This window comes from Borostomias antarcticus (genome assembly GCF_949987555.1).
Source record: "Borostomias antarcticus genome assembly, chromosome: 20".
NCBI lineage: Eukaryota > Metazoa > Chordata > Actinopteri > Stomiiformes > Stomiidae > Borostomias > Borostomias antarcticus.
Window position 1 is genome coordinate 16,546,446 of NC_140253.1, and position 14,056 is coordinate 16,560,501.

The 14,056-nt window shown below is 51.0% G+C and overlaps 1 protein-coding gene across 1 annotated transcript in view; it reads left to right on the forward strand.

The window, feature by feature from the left end:
* The window catches only part of LOC311322613 (uncharacterized protein), a gene marked incomplete at both ends in the record, with an annotated part of 201,709 nt that overhangs the window by 68,140 nt on the left and 119,513 nt on the right, over positions 1-14,056 (forward strand). The window lies entirely within an intron of this gene.

Here is a 14,056-nt window from a genome sequence, read left to right on the forward strand (position 1 = left end):
TATCCACTCAGCCACGAGGCAGGTCAGGTCCAATTATGGCCAAGTTTTGTTTTAATGTTCCTTCATGTATTCGCCCAGTGATTCTGATCCGCTCCAGAAGTGAATGGGTTCTTAGTTGGCCCATGCTACTCCCCTCCACCGAGTTTCATGAAAATCACTCTGGTAGCTTTTGCATAATCCTGCTAAAGAACGAACGACCAAAATAACGAACACACACGACTGAAAATATATCCCCTGCCTTGGCGGTCACACACACACACACACATACACACAGACACACCGTTACACACACACTCACACACACACTCACACAGGGGGTGATGAAGGTTTTGTGAGCTAGTGAGACTTGAAAGCTGAGACCTGGTGAGAAAAGTGAGAGGAGGTGTGTGTGTGTGTGTGTGTGTGTGTGTGTGTGTGTGTGTGTGTGTGTGTGTGTGTGTGATGGTTCATGTGCTTAGCTCTCCTGTGTATACACAACTGGGGAATACCATCACCCACTCCGGTGACGAAGAGTCGGATCCCGACATGCCCAGCACATCGGCCCGTGCGCAAAGACAAGAACGGCGCGCTCGTCTCCGACGATGACGCGGGCGCGGCTCTACTCACCGGTTTCCAATTATCATCACCACACCTGTCCCTCGTTCTGCAATCACCTTCAACCTCTACAAGAACCTGGTCTACACTCCACTCATCGCCAGATCTTACCATAAACTCATGTGGTAAAGTATAGCCTAGCCTACAATCTCCTTACCCGTATTTTGTAGTGTTTTTTCCCGTTCCCCGTTTGTGATTACTCTCACTCACCCTGCCTCCCCTCCTCATCTCTCCAGTTCCTGCCTGACCCACGCCTGTACGATTACCCCGCTCCTGCCTGACCATCGCCTGTACGACAACCCCGCTCCTGCCTGACCATCGCCTGTACGACAACCCCGCTCCTGCCTGACCATCGCCTGTACGACAACCCCGCCCCTGCCTGACCATCGCCTGTACGACAACCCCGCTCCTGCCTGACCATCGCCTGTACGACTACCACGCTCCTGCCTGACCATCGGCTGTACGACTACCACATCCCCCTTTGTGATCTTATTAAATCGCCCCTCCGGGCTTTACCGTTCCTTGCCTCCTCCTTTCCTGTTGCGCCTGGGTCCCAAACCAAACCCTAACAGTAAGATCTGGCCAGTTTTGACCCAGCCAACATGGAGGAGAGACCTGCACCTCCCGGATCACTCCAAGCCCTCCAACAGACCCAAGCTGAGCAACTGCCGCAGGTATCCGGCCAACAGCAAGCCCAGGACGAGCGACTGAGGGGACTCGCTACTCTGGTCAGCACCCTGTCCGACCAGGTCACCGCGCTCAGTGCCCGCCTGGCTCCGTTCCTGAACCCCACCGCTCCACCAAACCGGGAGCCCCATCTCGCCTCCCCGGCCCCCTACGACGGGACATTCACCCTCTGCCGGGAGTTCCTCATGCAGTGTGAGTACGTGTTTGATCTCCAGCCAAGCATGTACTCCACTGCGTCAGCTCGCATAGCCTACATCGCTAACCTAACCACGGGACGGGCTCGCCGCTGGGTCATGGCGGGTCGCGAAGGCGCAGCTGCCTACATGCAGGACTACACAGCCTTCGTGGCAGAATTCAGGACTGTGTTCGACCACGACGTCCACGGACAGGACGCGGACGCTGCTCTCTCCGCCCTCACCCAGGGTTCCAGCTCAGTAGCGGACTACGCCACGGAGTTCCGCATCCTCGCTGCCCGTTGCTCCTGGAACGAGTCTGCCCTGTACAGCGCCTTCCGACGGGGCCTGGGGGACGCCATGAAGGACAGCCTGACTGGAGGAGACAGACCAGCGACCCTGAACCAACTCGTCTCCCTCTCCATAGCCATAGACGAGCGCCACCGGGAACGCAGGCGCGAGCGGGCGCACCAACACCACAGCGCACCCAGACCGTCTCCGCCTCTCTCTGCCGGACTCTCTCGGCCTGCCCCGGCCTCCCTCGCCCCCCCAAACACCGCTGGAGAGGAACCCATGCAACTGGGTTGGACCCGACTGACCCCTGCAGAGCGTGAGCACCGGGAACAGAACGGACTGTGCATATACTGCGCTAGCCCAGCGCACGCCGTCGACTCCTGTTCCTCTGCACCTCCCAGGGCAGCAAAAAGAGTAGGCTCACTCGCCAGGGGGTACCGAGTAAGCCGGCTCATCCATCCCCAATCCCGGACCCGTGCCGCCAGGTTCACTGTCACCCTCGCCTGGCAGGGGCACACGCTCTCCGTCCCTGCTCTCATCGACTCCGGTGCTGACGAGAGCTTCGTGGACGTCCAGTTCGCCCACAAAGCGGCGCTCCCTATCTCCCCTCTGGAGAGGCCCCTCTCGGCCTTCGCTCTGGATGGCCATCCCATGGGTCCCATTACTCACCGGACCCTGCCCCTCACCCTCACAGCCTCGGGAAACCACGTGGAGAACATCCGCCCCTTCGTCATCCACTCTCCCGACGCTCCGTTCATCCTAGGAAGGCCCTGGCTGGAACTCCATACCCCTCATGTCTGCTGGAGCTCGGGGCACATCCTCAGCTGGAGCACCGCCTGCCACGCCCGCTGCCTCCGAGCTGCTCAGACCTCCACTCGGGTTGACCGACCCCGTCCCGCTCCTCCGGACCTCTCCACGGTCCCTTCGATGTACCACGACCTTGGGGAGGCCTTCAGTAAGGAGCGCGCCCGCACACTCCCCCCTCATCGACCCTACGACTGCGCCATCGAGCTCCACCCTGGCGTCCCTCTTCCAGCCAGTCGTCTCTACAACCTCTCCCTCCCGGAGAAAGCAGCCATGGACACCTACATCTCCGAGTGCTTGGCCGAGGGTCTCATCCGACCATCTCGATCCCAGGTGGCAGCGGGGTTCTTCTTCGTTAAGAAGAAGGGAGGAGATCTGAGGCCATGCATCGACTACAGGCTGCTCAATAACATCACGGTCAAGAATAAGTATCCACTCCCCCTCATGAGCTCCAACTTCGAACCCCTCATCGGTGCCACCATCTTCACCAAGTTGGATCTCAGGAACGCTTATCACCTGGTGCGTATCCGTGAGGGGGACGAATGGAAGACCGCCTTCAAGACCTCCCGTGGCCACTACGAGTACCTCGTCATGCCCTTCGGCCTCACCAACGCCCCCGCCGTCTTCCAGGCGCTGATGAACGACGTGCTCAGGGACATGCTGGACGTCTTTGTGGTCCTTTACCTGGACGACATCCTGGTATTCTCCAGGAGCGCTGAGGAGCACGTCCAGCATGTCCGCATGGTCATCCAGCGTCTCCGGGAGAACCGCCTGTATATCAAGGCGGAGAAGTGCACTTTTCACTCCTCGTCAGTGGAGTTCCTGGGGCTCATTGTGGAGGGAGGCCTGACGCGACCCGACCCCCGCAAGATCAAGACCGTGGTCGAATGGCCTCAACCCACGACCCGGAGGCAACTTCAGAGCTTCCTTGGCTTCGCTAACTTTTACCGCCGTTTTATACGGGACTACAGCCGGGTAGCAGCTCCCCTCACCCACCTCACCTCATCCCTGCGTCCATTCGTCTGGACACCGGCTGCCAGCGCTGCCTTCTCCGCGCTCAAGGAGTGCTTCACCACCGCCCCGGTCCTTCTCCATCCTGACCCCTCCAGGCAGTTCGTGGTCGAGGTGGACGCATCAGACACAGGCATCGGTGCTGTTCTGTCCCAGCGGTCAGTGGAGGACCAGAAGTTGCACCCCTGTGCCTTCCTCTCCCGCCGGTTCACCCCAGCTGAGGTGAATTACGACATCGGGAACAGGGAGTTGTTGGCGGTGGTGGGGGCCTTGGAGGAGTGGCGCCACTGGCTTGAGGGCGCCGAACACACCACCCTCGTCTGGTCAGACCATAAGAACCTGACCTTCATCCGGGCGGCCAAGCGCCTCAACTCCCGCCAGGCGCGGTGGTCCCAGTTCCTCGGGAGGTTTGATTTTACCCTCACCTTCCGGCCCGGCTCCCGCAACGCCAAGGCCGACGCGCTGTCCCGCCTCCACGCGCCCGAGGCGCACCCCGCGGAGCCTGAGTCCATCCTGCCGGTCTCGCGTGTCATAGGGGTGGTCACCATGAACATCGAGGCAGTGGTGAGGCAGGCCCAACGCGCCCAACCCAGTCTGGCCAACGTTCCTCCTCGCCGGCTCTTCGTGCCTGACTCGGTCCGGTCCCGGGTGCTCCAGTGGGGCCATGCCAGCCGGTTTGCGTGCCATCCCGGGGTTCACCGCACCCTCTCCTTCCTGAGCCGACGGTTCTGGTGGCCCTCCATGAGGTCCGACGTCCGGGAGTTTGTGGTCGCCTGTCCCGTCTGCTCCCGCAGCAAGGCGTCCCACCAGCCCCCGGCTGGCCTCCTGCGTCCTCTCCCGGTCCCCAGCCGTCCCTGGTCCCACATCGCCCTGGACTTCATCACCGGTCTTCCCCCCTCCAGGGGCAACACGGTCATCCTCACCGTGGTGGACCGGTTCTCCAAGGCGGTTCATCTGGTGGCGCTCCCCAAGCTCCCGTCCTCTGCGGAGACCGCTGAGCTCCTCGTCCAGCATGTCTACCGGCTCCACGGTCTCCCCGGAGACATTGTCTCGGACCGTGGGCCTCAATTCACCTCCCAGGTCTGGAGGGCCTTCTGCAAGGAGATCGGCGCCACCATCAGCCTCTCCTCTGGCTACCACCCGCAGACCAACGGCCAGGCCGAACGGGCCAACCAGAGCCTGGAGTCCGCTCTCCGCTGTGTGTCGGCTCTCCACCCCACCTCCTGGAGCAGGGACCTACCCTGGGTCGAATACTCCCTCAATGCCCTGACCAGCGCTGCCACTGGCAGGTCTCCGTTCGAGTCATCCCTCGGGTACCAGCCCCCGCTGTTCTCTCTCCAGGAGTCGGAGGCCTCCGTCCCCTCCGTCCAGGCCCACCTCAGCCGCTGTCGCCGTGTCTGGAGGGAGGTCCGCAGGTCCCTGCTCCGCTCCAACGAGCGCTCCTGCCGCGGGGCCAACCGCCGCCGCACTCCTGCTCCGGCGTATCGGCCCGGTCAATGGGTCTACCTCTCCACCGCTGATCTTCCGCTCCAGGTCCCCTCCAGGAAGCTGGCTCCGCGCTTCGTTGGGCCCTTCGAGATCGACCGTGTCCTGAACCCAGCTGCGGTACGCCTTAAGCTCCCTGCTTCCATGCGGGTACACCCTGTGTTCCACGTGTCCAAGGTCAAGCCTGTCTCCTCGAGTCCCCTCATGCCTTCTGCCCCGGCTCCTCCGCCTCCCCAGATGGTCGACGGGCATCCCCAGTGGACGGTTCGGCGGCTGCTGAAGGTGCGCCGCCGGGGTCGGGGTTTCCAATACCTGGCGGATTGGGAGGGGTACGGCCCCGAGGAGTGCAGCTGGATCTCCAGGCAGCTCATTATGGACCCGTCTCTCCTCCGGGACTTCTACCGGGCCCATCCTGACGCCCCCGGTCGGTCGCCAGGTGGCTCCCCTCGGGGGGGGGGGTCCTGTTACGGCTCGCATGCCCTCGCCTCCACAACCGCCTCCCTCTCTCCCCTCTGGGCCCGCTGCGCGCTCGGGGCGTCCTACGCGCTCTACCGCACGTCGCATCGGCCCAGGCATGCAACGCTCTGACTCTCCGGAGTTTCCCCCCACTACCGGGCGTTCCCCGTCTCCGGCCAGCTCCGCGGACTCGGCAGTCTCCTCCCACTCCGGTGACGAAGAGTCGGATCCCGACATGCCCAGCACATCGGCCCGTGCGCAAAGACAAGAACGGCGCGCTCGTCTCCGACGATGACGCGGGCGCGGCTCTACTCACCGGTTTCCAATTATCATCACCACACCTGTCCCTCGTTCTGCAATCACCTTCAACCTCTACAAGAACCTGGTCTACACTCCACTCATCGCCAGATCTTACCATAAAATCATGTGGTAAAGTATAGCCTAGCCTACAATCTCCTTACCCGTATTTTGTAGTGTTTTTTCCCGTTCCCCGTTTGTGATTACTCTCACTCACCCTGCCTCCCCTCCTCATCTCTCCAGTTCCTGCCTGACCCACGCCTGTACGATTACCCCGCTCCTGCCTGACCATCGCCTGTACGACAACCCCGCTCCTGCCTGACCATCGCCTGTACGACAACCCCGCTCCTGCCTGACCATCGCCTGTACGACAACCCCGCCCCTGCCTGACCATCGCCTGTACGACAACCCCGCTCCTGCCTGACCATCGCCTGTACGACTACCACGCTCCTGCCTGACCATCGGCTGTACGACTACCACATCCCCCTTTGTGATCTTATTAAATCGCCCCTCCGGGCTTTACCGTTCCTTGCCTCCTCCTTTCCTGTTGCGCCTGGGTCCCAAACCAAACCCTAACACAAATTCTCAATCAGAGGTTATCTCAAAACGGCACATCTCTGAAAACACCAGTGAGATATTTACTCAGGCTTTCTCGTCCACACCTGCCCTCTATATGGCCTCAGTCAACGAGCTTGTAGATCATTTCAATGTTAAAATTACAAACATTATTGATGCCGTTGCACCCATTAAGGTGAAGGTGGTCTCTGGTAAGAGAAGATCTCCATGGAGAAACGCCATGCTGGTCAGAATAGAAAAGAGAGAGTGTCGAAAATCTGAACGCAGATGGCAAAAAACAAATCTCCGTGTTCATTATCACATCTACAGTATAAAGAGAGACTTCGCATTTATAATATGGAGTTGAGAAATGCACGGCAGACCTTCTTTTCTGACATCATCACCAAAAACCATAACAATGCGCGTGCTTTGTTTGCCACTGTTGATAGGCTGACAAACCCTCCTGTGTCAGTAGCCTCTGAACTTCTATCCACCAAGGCCTGCAATGAATTTGCCTCATTCTTCACTGACAAAATTCAGAAAATTAGACAAGCAGTTAGTGCCTCCATATAAGGTACAGAACATGTGTCGTCACAGTGTCCACTTAAAATCAATACCATGACATAATTTAATCCGATCAACCATAAAACCCTGGGGGACACTATACAATATCTGAAATCCTCCACCTGTTGCCTTGATGTTCTACCTACAGACTTCTTCAAAACTGTATCCAACTGCATGGCCTCTGATTTACTACAAATTGTTAACACATCTCTTCTTTCAGGTGTGTTCCCACATACCCTGAAAACTGCAGTCATCAAGCCACTCTTAAAAAAGAATAATCTAGACAGCTCACAAATGAAAAATTATAGGCCCATATCAAACCTCCCATTTCTAAGCAAAATAATTGAAAAGGTTGTTTTCCAACAACTGAATAACTTCCTGGCACTAAGTAATGGCTTTGATGTCTTCCAGTCAGGATTTCGACCACACCACAGCACCGAGACTGCTCTAATTAAGGTATTTAATGACATCCATTTAAACACAGATAATGGCAAAATCTCAGTCTTAGTATTACTGGATCTCAGCGCTGCGTTCGACACGGTAGACCACAACATACTACTAGGCCGACTGGAAAATTGGTTGGGAATTTCTGGTACAGTGTTAGATTGGTTTGAATCCTACTTAAAGGACAGGGATTATTTTGTGTCTATAGGCAATTACAAATCTGAGCTGACAAAAATGACCTGTGGAGTTCCCCAAGGCTCCATCCTGGGGCCTCTTCTGTTCAACATTTACATGCTCCCACTAACTCAAATTATGGAAAACAACAAAATATGTTACCATAGCTATGCAGATGACACACAAATTTATATCACTATATCACCAGGAGATTATAATCCCATACAAGCGCTGAGTAAGTGCATTGAACAAATCAATGATTGGATGTGCCAAAACTTTCTCCAACTAAACAAAAATAAAACTGAAGTAATTGTCTTTGGAGCCAAAGAAGAACGATTAAAAGTCAGTGCTCAACTTCAATCAGTAATGCTAAAAACCACAAACGAAGCCAGAAATCTTGGTGTAGTCATGGACTCAGACCTGAATTTCAACAGCCACATTAAGTCAATTACAAAGTCAGCCTACTATCACCTGAAGAATATATCAAGGATCAAAGGATTTATGTCCCAGAAGGATTTGGAAAAACTTGTCCATGCGTTTATCTTCAGTAGACCCGACTACTGTAACGGCATGTATACAGGTCTCTCTAAAAAATCGATCAGACAGCTGCAGCTGATTCAGAACGCTGCTGCTCGAGTCCTCACTAAGACTAAGAAAGTGGAGCATATCACACCAGTACTAAGGTCTTTACACTGGCTTCCTGTCTGTCAAAGAATTGACTTTAAAATACTGCTGTTGGTTTATAAAGCACTGAATGGTCTAGGGCCAAAATATATTTCTGATCTGCTCATATGCTATGAACCATCCAGACCCCTCAGGTCGTCTGGCACAGGTCTGCTTTCTGTCCCCAGAGTTAAAACAAAACATTGAGAAGCAGCATTCAGTTTTTATGCTCCACATATCTGGAACAAACTTCCAGAAAACTGCAGGTCTGCTGCAACTCTTGGTTCTTTTAAAACAAGCCTGAAGACTTTTCTTTTTGCCACTGCTTTCTAAGAGGAGCTATGTTTATCAGTATACTGCACTGTAACTTTTATTCCTGTATTCTATTTGTCCTGCTTTTTGTTTTAAATGTCTATAATGTCTTGCTTTTTGTTTTAATGCTTTTAATGTCTCATGTAAAGCACCTTGAATTGCCCTGTGGCTGAAATGTGCTATATAAATAAACTTGCCTTGCCTTGCCTAGGTCGAAATACCTTATTTGCAGTCGTAGAAGTCCCGGGGGTGTTGTCTAGGTCGTCGCCATTTTCCACAGGGTCGTCTGTGTTTGTTGGACATTCTGCGTTCTCCTTTGGCTTGAAGAATTCGGCTTATCTAAGGGATCTAAAGAATTTTTGTATATCAATATGAGTTTGAAAATCATTGCATTCCGCTGTGGGTACAAAGCACAAGCCCTTACTAAGTGCTGAGATTTCTATCCCCGAGACTGGCCTGGGTGAGAGGTTGATTACCGCATCCGGCTGTGCGTCACAGGGCGGGAAGTGTAATCTCTTCTTCTGTCCTCTCCTGCATCTCTTCCGCGTTGGTTCCGGTGGTGGACGCGGCCCCCGCCCCTGACCCTGGGTAGGTCCCTGTCTAAAAAATGGTAGTCGGTTGGTTGTGAGCGCATTGGACCATCCATTAATTCTTACTTTAAACGCACCATGCGTTGTCTTCTGACACACACAAATAAACCTAATAATTCTCTCATCATTAGGTGACACACAATTATAACCCAGCAATACGCTCAAAACTGGGGACGTACAGTACGGACCATTATAACCCAGCAATACGCTCAAAACTGGGACATACGAACACACAGACTATAACCCCAACGATTCGCTCAAGGTTAGGGTGAGATACTGTACTTCAATGTATCTCCAACTAACATAAACACAGGACCCTTCAATTCTCTCAGAGAAGGATGGGATACTTCAATGTATCTCCAACACATTCATAATTTAATTTAGCAGATGTGAGACGACTCCCTTACCTCCCAGAAGTATCACTTTAGTTCTTATATCTGGTTGATTGAAACCGGTCCCACGGCGAGCCGGCGCCCACGGGGCAAATGATGAGAGAAAATAAAGCTTACCTCTCTTTTGGCTGGCCAGACCAAACTTTGCCCAGTGTTCGCTGACGCACCGAAGTGACAATTAATCAATCAATTCACCAGACCCTGCTCGCAGCGCCAAAAATGTAGTCTATTTCGTTTCTGGTTGTAAGGAAGAAGACTCAGATCCGTCGATGCCAGTTTCAATACTTTTATTGAATCTCTGGCATCAAAAATCACACTGCAGTTGTGATGAGTTCACTCGCCAATGGTCTAGGATGAACTAACTTAACACAGCGCATCGCTCTTGGTTATACAAAAAGAGGTGTTACCCAAAATTGTCCTGTTCTTCGTTACCTTGTCTAAAGTTAGACAGTTTAATGGCTCAGTTAAACAGATCCTATATGCCATGTCTGTGTGACGGTGTGTGTGTTGTGAGTTGCCTTTGAAATTCAACGCTCTGCTGTGAGACAACTAATCCTATAATCAGAAACTTGACGCCTAGTGAATATATAGATTTCACTAAAAGCCACTAAATGTCATATAGGTGGCAATAGTGAATAAATGGATTTTACTAAAAGGCACTTACTGTCATATTGTTTAGATAAGAAGCACTTAGTAAATATATAGGTGGTGCCAGTCTGCCACAGCAACACACTGGAAAATCCCCAGTGTCTTAAAGACATCCTAGGCCTGTCTGTAGTTTTCCATCCCTCCAGTATGTGTGTGCATTTAAAATTCACTATATAACTTGTGATTATACTGGTCAAAATATACTACATTCCCCCCTCTGGGACCAACTGGGGTCCCAGCACAAAAACCCAATTCATCACACAAATATACTACAAATAACTGAAAATAAACATAGAAAATCCCTGAGCTGCAGTCTCTCCGCTCACACATACACTAAGACAAGCCATATAAAAAAAACTAAATCATATAAAAAGACACAAACTACAATACTACAAGATAACTCATGAATGTCAAAATAGGCAGACACCACATAAGATGCAGAAGACGTCCCAAGAAGCAGGCAAGAGTGAAAAAAACAATTATAATCATTTCAATATCACTTCAATATTTAATGGAAAAAGTCTCTTGCGACCCCCATAACCAACCATCCATCCAGGGCGATCACCGTACAAAGTCTGCAACTGGGCACACCTTCATGCATCAACAAAATAAAACAAACAGGAATGCCATTCCTGAGAAACTTAACTCCATTAAACGGTTTTAACATTGATTACACAAAACAGATTACTTCCATAGTATCAATATCAGTGTTTACAGAATCAAAATCCAATTAAACAAAAACAAACGAAAGTCCAGGAGATGTTGTCTTCATGTCTTGACATACCATTACCTAGAGGTCAGAGGTTACTAGCACATGACCTCACCGTAGGAGAACAGCATTGTCCACCGTCTCATTCAATCATAGATAGAGGATAGAGAGTAGAGATAGATAGAGATGGAATAGAAGGGGACTGGGGGCATAATCCAACTGTAGGAGACGGCCTTGCCTATACCATCTCCTATATCGAAGTATGTTGGGTCATAGTAGATACAGATATACACCGCTTCATCTTCTTTCTTAACATCATGCATCACAAGTGAACGGTCCTGTTCATCCTCATTTCAAAGGTACTTTGTTATATTCTTTTGTTGGAAGTTTGAGTCTTCATCTTGCTGGCTCTTGGAGTTTACTATAGCCACAGTCTCAGCTTCTTTATTTTTCCATATGGCAGGATCTGTATCCTTCTTGGCTCCTTTAGGACATTGGCATGGGAGTATGGCTGTACTTCCAAGTGTCCCTCTAACAATAGTCTTTGAGTCGAGCTGGCTTAACCCTCTTACGAACTGGTCTATGGCTTTCTGGTTGGGCTGGATCTGGATGGTTCTCTGGCTCCCTGAATTCCGTAGGTGAGGCATCAATGTCGTTTGGATCAGAGTTTGGCTGTTCTGAAGATCCTGGCTTTGATTGTTTTGAACAGTCTGGTTCTGGTTGTCTTGGTGAGCTTGGTTCTGGTGCTTCTCGTTGGTCAATGGTTTTGAATCTTTCACATTGTTCGTCGTTTGAGACATGGTTCCCAGGGTCATCTGGAACACACATCCCATCATCATCAACCAGTTCATTGTGATCTTCCAGGTCATGGCTTTCATCCTGGAGATCTTCCTTATTTCCTCTGTCTTGTAGACTCTCCCTTGGTTCTTGTGTGCTCAACTCTGTGGCGTCCTGTTCCGGTGTGGGCGTATCCTCTTCTTCCTCTGGGGCTTTCACGCAGTTGTTTAGATGATGCCAGATGGGGGATCCTTTGACCTGGACTGCTGTTCCAGTAGTGCGGACGACTTCGAATGGGCCTTCCCTACGGGCCTTGAACCATTTCCTCTGGTACACTTTCAAGAACACATAGTCCCCTGGTTATATGGATTGGATTTTCTCCTTTTCAGCTCCTCCTTCTCCACCTGTTTCTGTTTTTGGGTGACATAAGAAGAAATACTCCCATAGAGGTTAGTTATATACATCACATAGGCTTTCATGTCATCTTTCAAAAGGGATAGGCTTAGGCCTTTCCCACTGGTGCGCAGACCTGGGGCTGTCATGCCTCTCCCTGTAACACATTCATGTGGGATCATGCGTAACCCACGGAGTTCACTAAAACGACAACCCCATTAATGCAAGCGGTAATGCCTCAGCCCAGTTAAGTCCTGTGTGTTGACAGATTTTAGTAAGGCAGTTTTTAAGCACCCCATTCATGCATTCACAGATGCCCTGACTCTGAGGGTGATAAACACTTCCAAAATGCTGCTTAATCCCTAACTTTTGCAAGATAAGCTTTCTCCACAAACTCCTTGCCATTGTCTGATGAAATTCGATCAGGGATTCCCCAGCGTGGTATCACCTCACGGCATAGGAACTTAGCAACTGATTGTGCATCTTTTCTTTTAGTTGGGCATGCTTCTACCCATCTGCTGAATCTGTCAACCACAACCAACATATATCTTTTACCCCCCACAGGGTGGATCATGTCCACATAGTCAAGGACCAGTTCTTTCATTGGTCCATTTGGTGTTGGAATGTGGCCTGGAGGAGTCAATATTCCTCTTCTAATGTTGTTTTTCAGACAGATTGTGCATCTACTTATAACATGATCAATTTGGTCCAGTAGATACAGTGCCCAGAAACCATATTATTTTGTGATCTTTCTGCTGACGTCCCCCCTCGCTACATGGGCCTGGCCATGAGCCTCCTGAATCAGCAGGCCTAATAGGTCTGGTGGTGCCACCGCTAGCAGCTACATTGCCCTGTAGCAAGGCGCGAAGCCCATCTCCACCTCCGAATAGGCTACAGAATAGTAAGCAATGGGCTGGGGACTGGTTCCAGTTCCCGTTGGTTGAGCCAGGACAGCGCAGGCGTGCTTACCCCCAGTAGATGTGGAAATGTACAACACAAAGTTCTTGGAATAATCTGGTAGTGCCAACGCTGGGGCTTCTTGTAATTTGTGTTTAATTGTCTCAAAAGCCAAGTTCCCTTCCTTTGTCCAGACGAGATTAGAATGTAGTTTGTCACATCCTGCTTCCTTAATCATGGCTCTTAGGGGTCATGTAATCTTTGTGTAATCATCCCCCCAAGCTGAGCTATATTGTGTGATGCCAATGAATGTCATCATCTCCCTAACTGTTCTGGGTTTTGGAGCCTTTCTAATAGCCTCTAAATGCTCATCTGAGATGCTCCAGTCTTCCTGATCCTGATTGAAAATGTGTGGGCTATGTTCGTACCCTGATCTTTGTATATGAATGCAGATAAACCCTGACTCTCTGTACTAAGGGGAACACTAAAGAATGCCCGACACAAATCTATCACTGTGAAGTACTTAGCTTCCGGGGGTATCTCTGCTAATAGGACATGTGGATCCGGGACTTTGTAAAGGAAAAATCTTACTTGGTTTAGTTTAGATTTCAAAGAACACGCTGAGTGGTCGGTCAAGCTGGTTTCAAACAAAGACAATAGTTTATTCTATGTTACGATTTGCAATTCGGACTCGAGCACAGGAAGTGAATCCGGGCACGAGTGAGTCATTTGGGGACGAGGTCGATAGGTTATACCGTGAAAAAGGAAGTGACAAGGTTTCAGGATGAAGAGGACAGGGAAGTAATGTCACACACGAAGAATTTGTAGTTTTAACAGACTGATCTATGAGAACGAACTACAAAGTTAGAACAGTCAAGTAGGAAAACAAAACACTTTGGTGAGACTTGAATTTCATTCACAATTTCCACGGTTTTGTGGGTTTAACATCCACAACTATAAAAAATGAAAGAAAGAATCAACAATGTGGATAATCAAATTATGAAATATCATAATAAATTCAAAAATCTAATTCTACACATATGGAAAGGAAGTAACCTATTCTCCACTAGGTGGAGCATAATAAAGATTAATAAACTCAAGATAATTTTCTTTCCACATGCAAACCATGTACCAAAA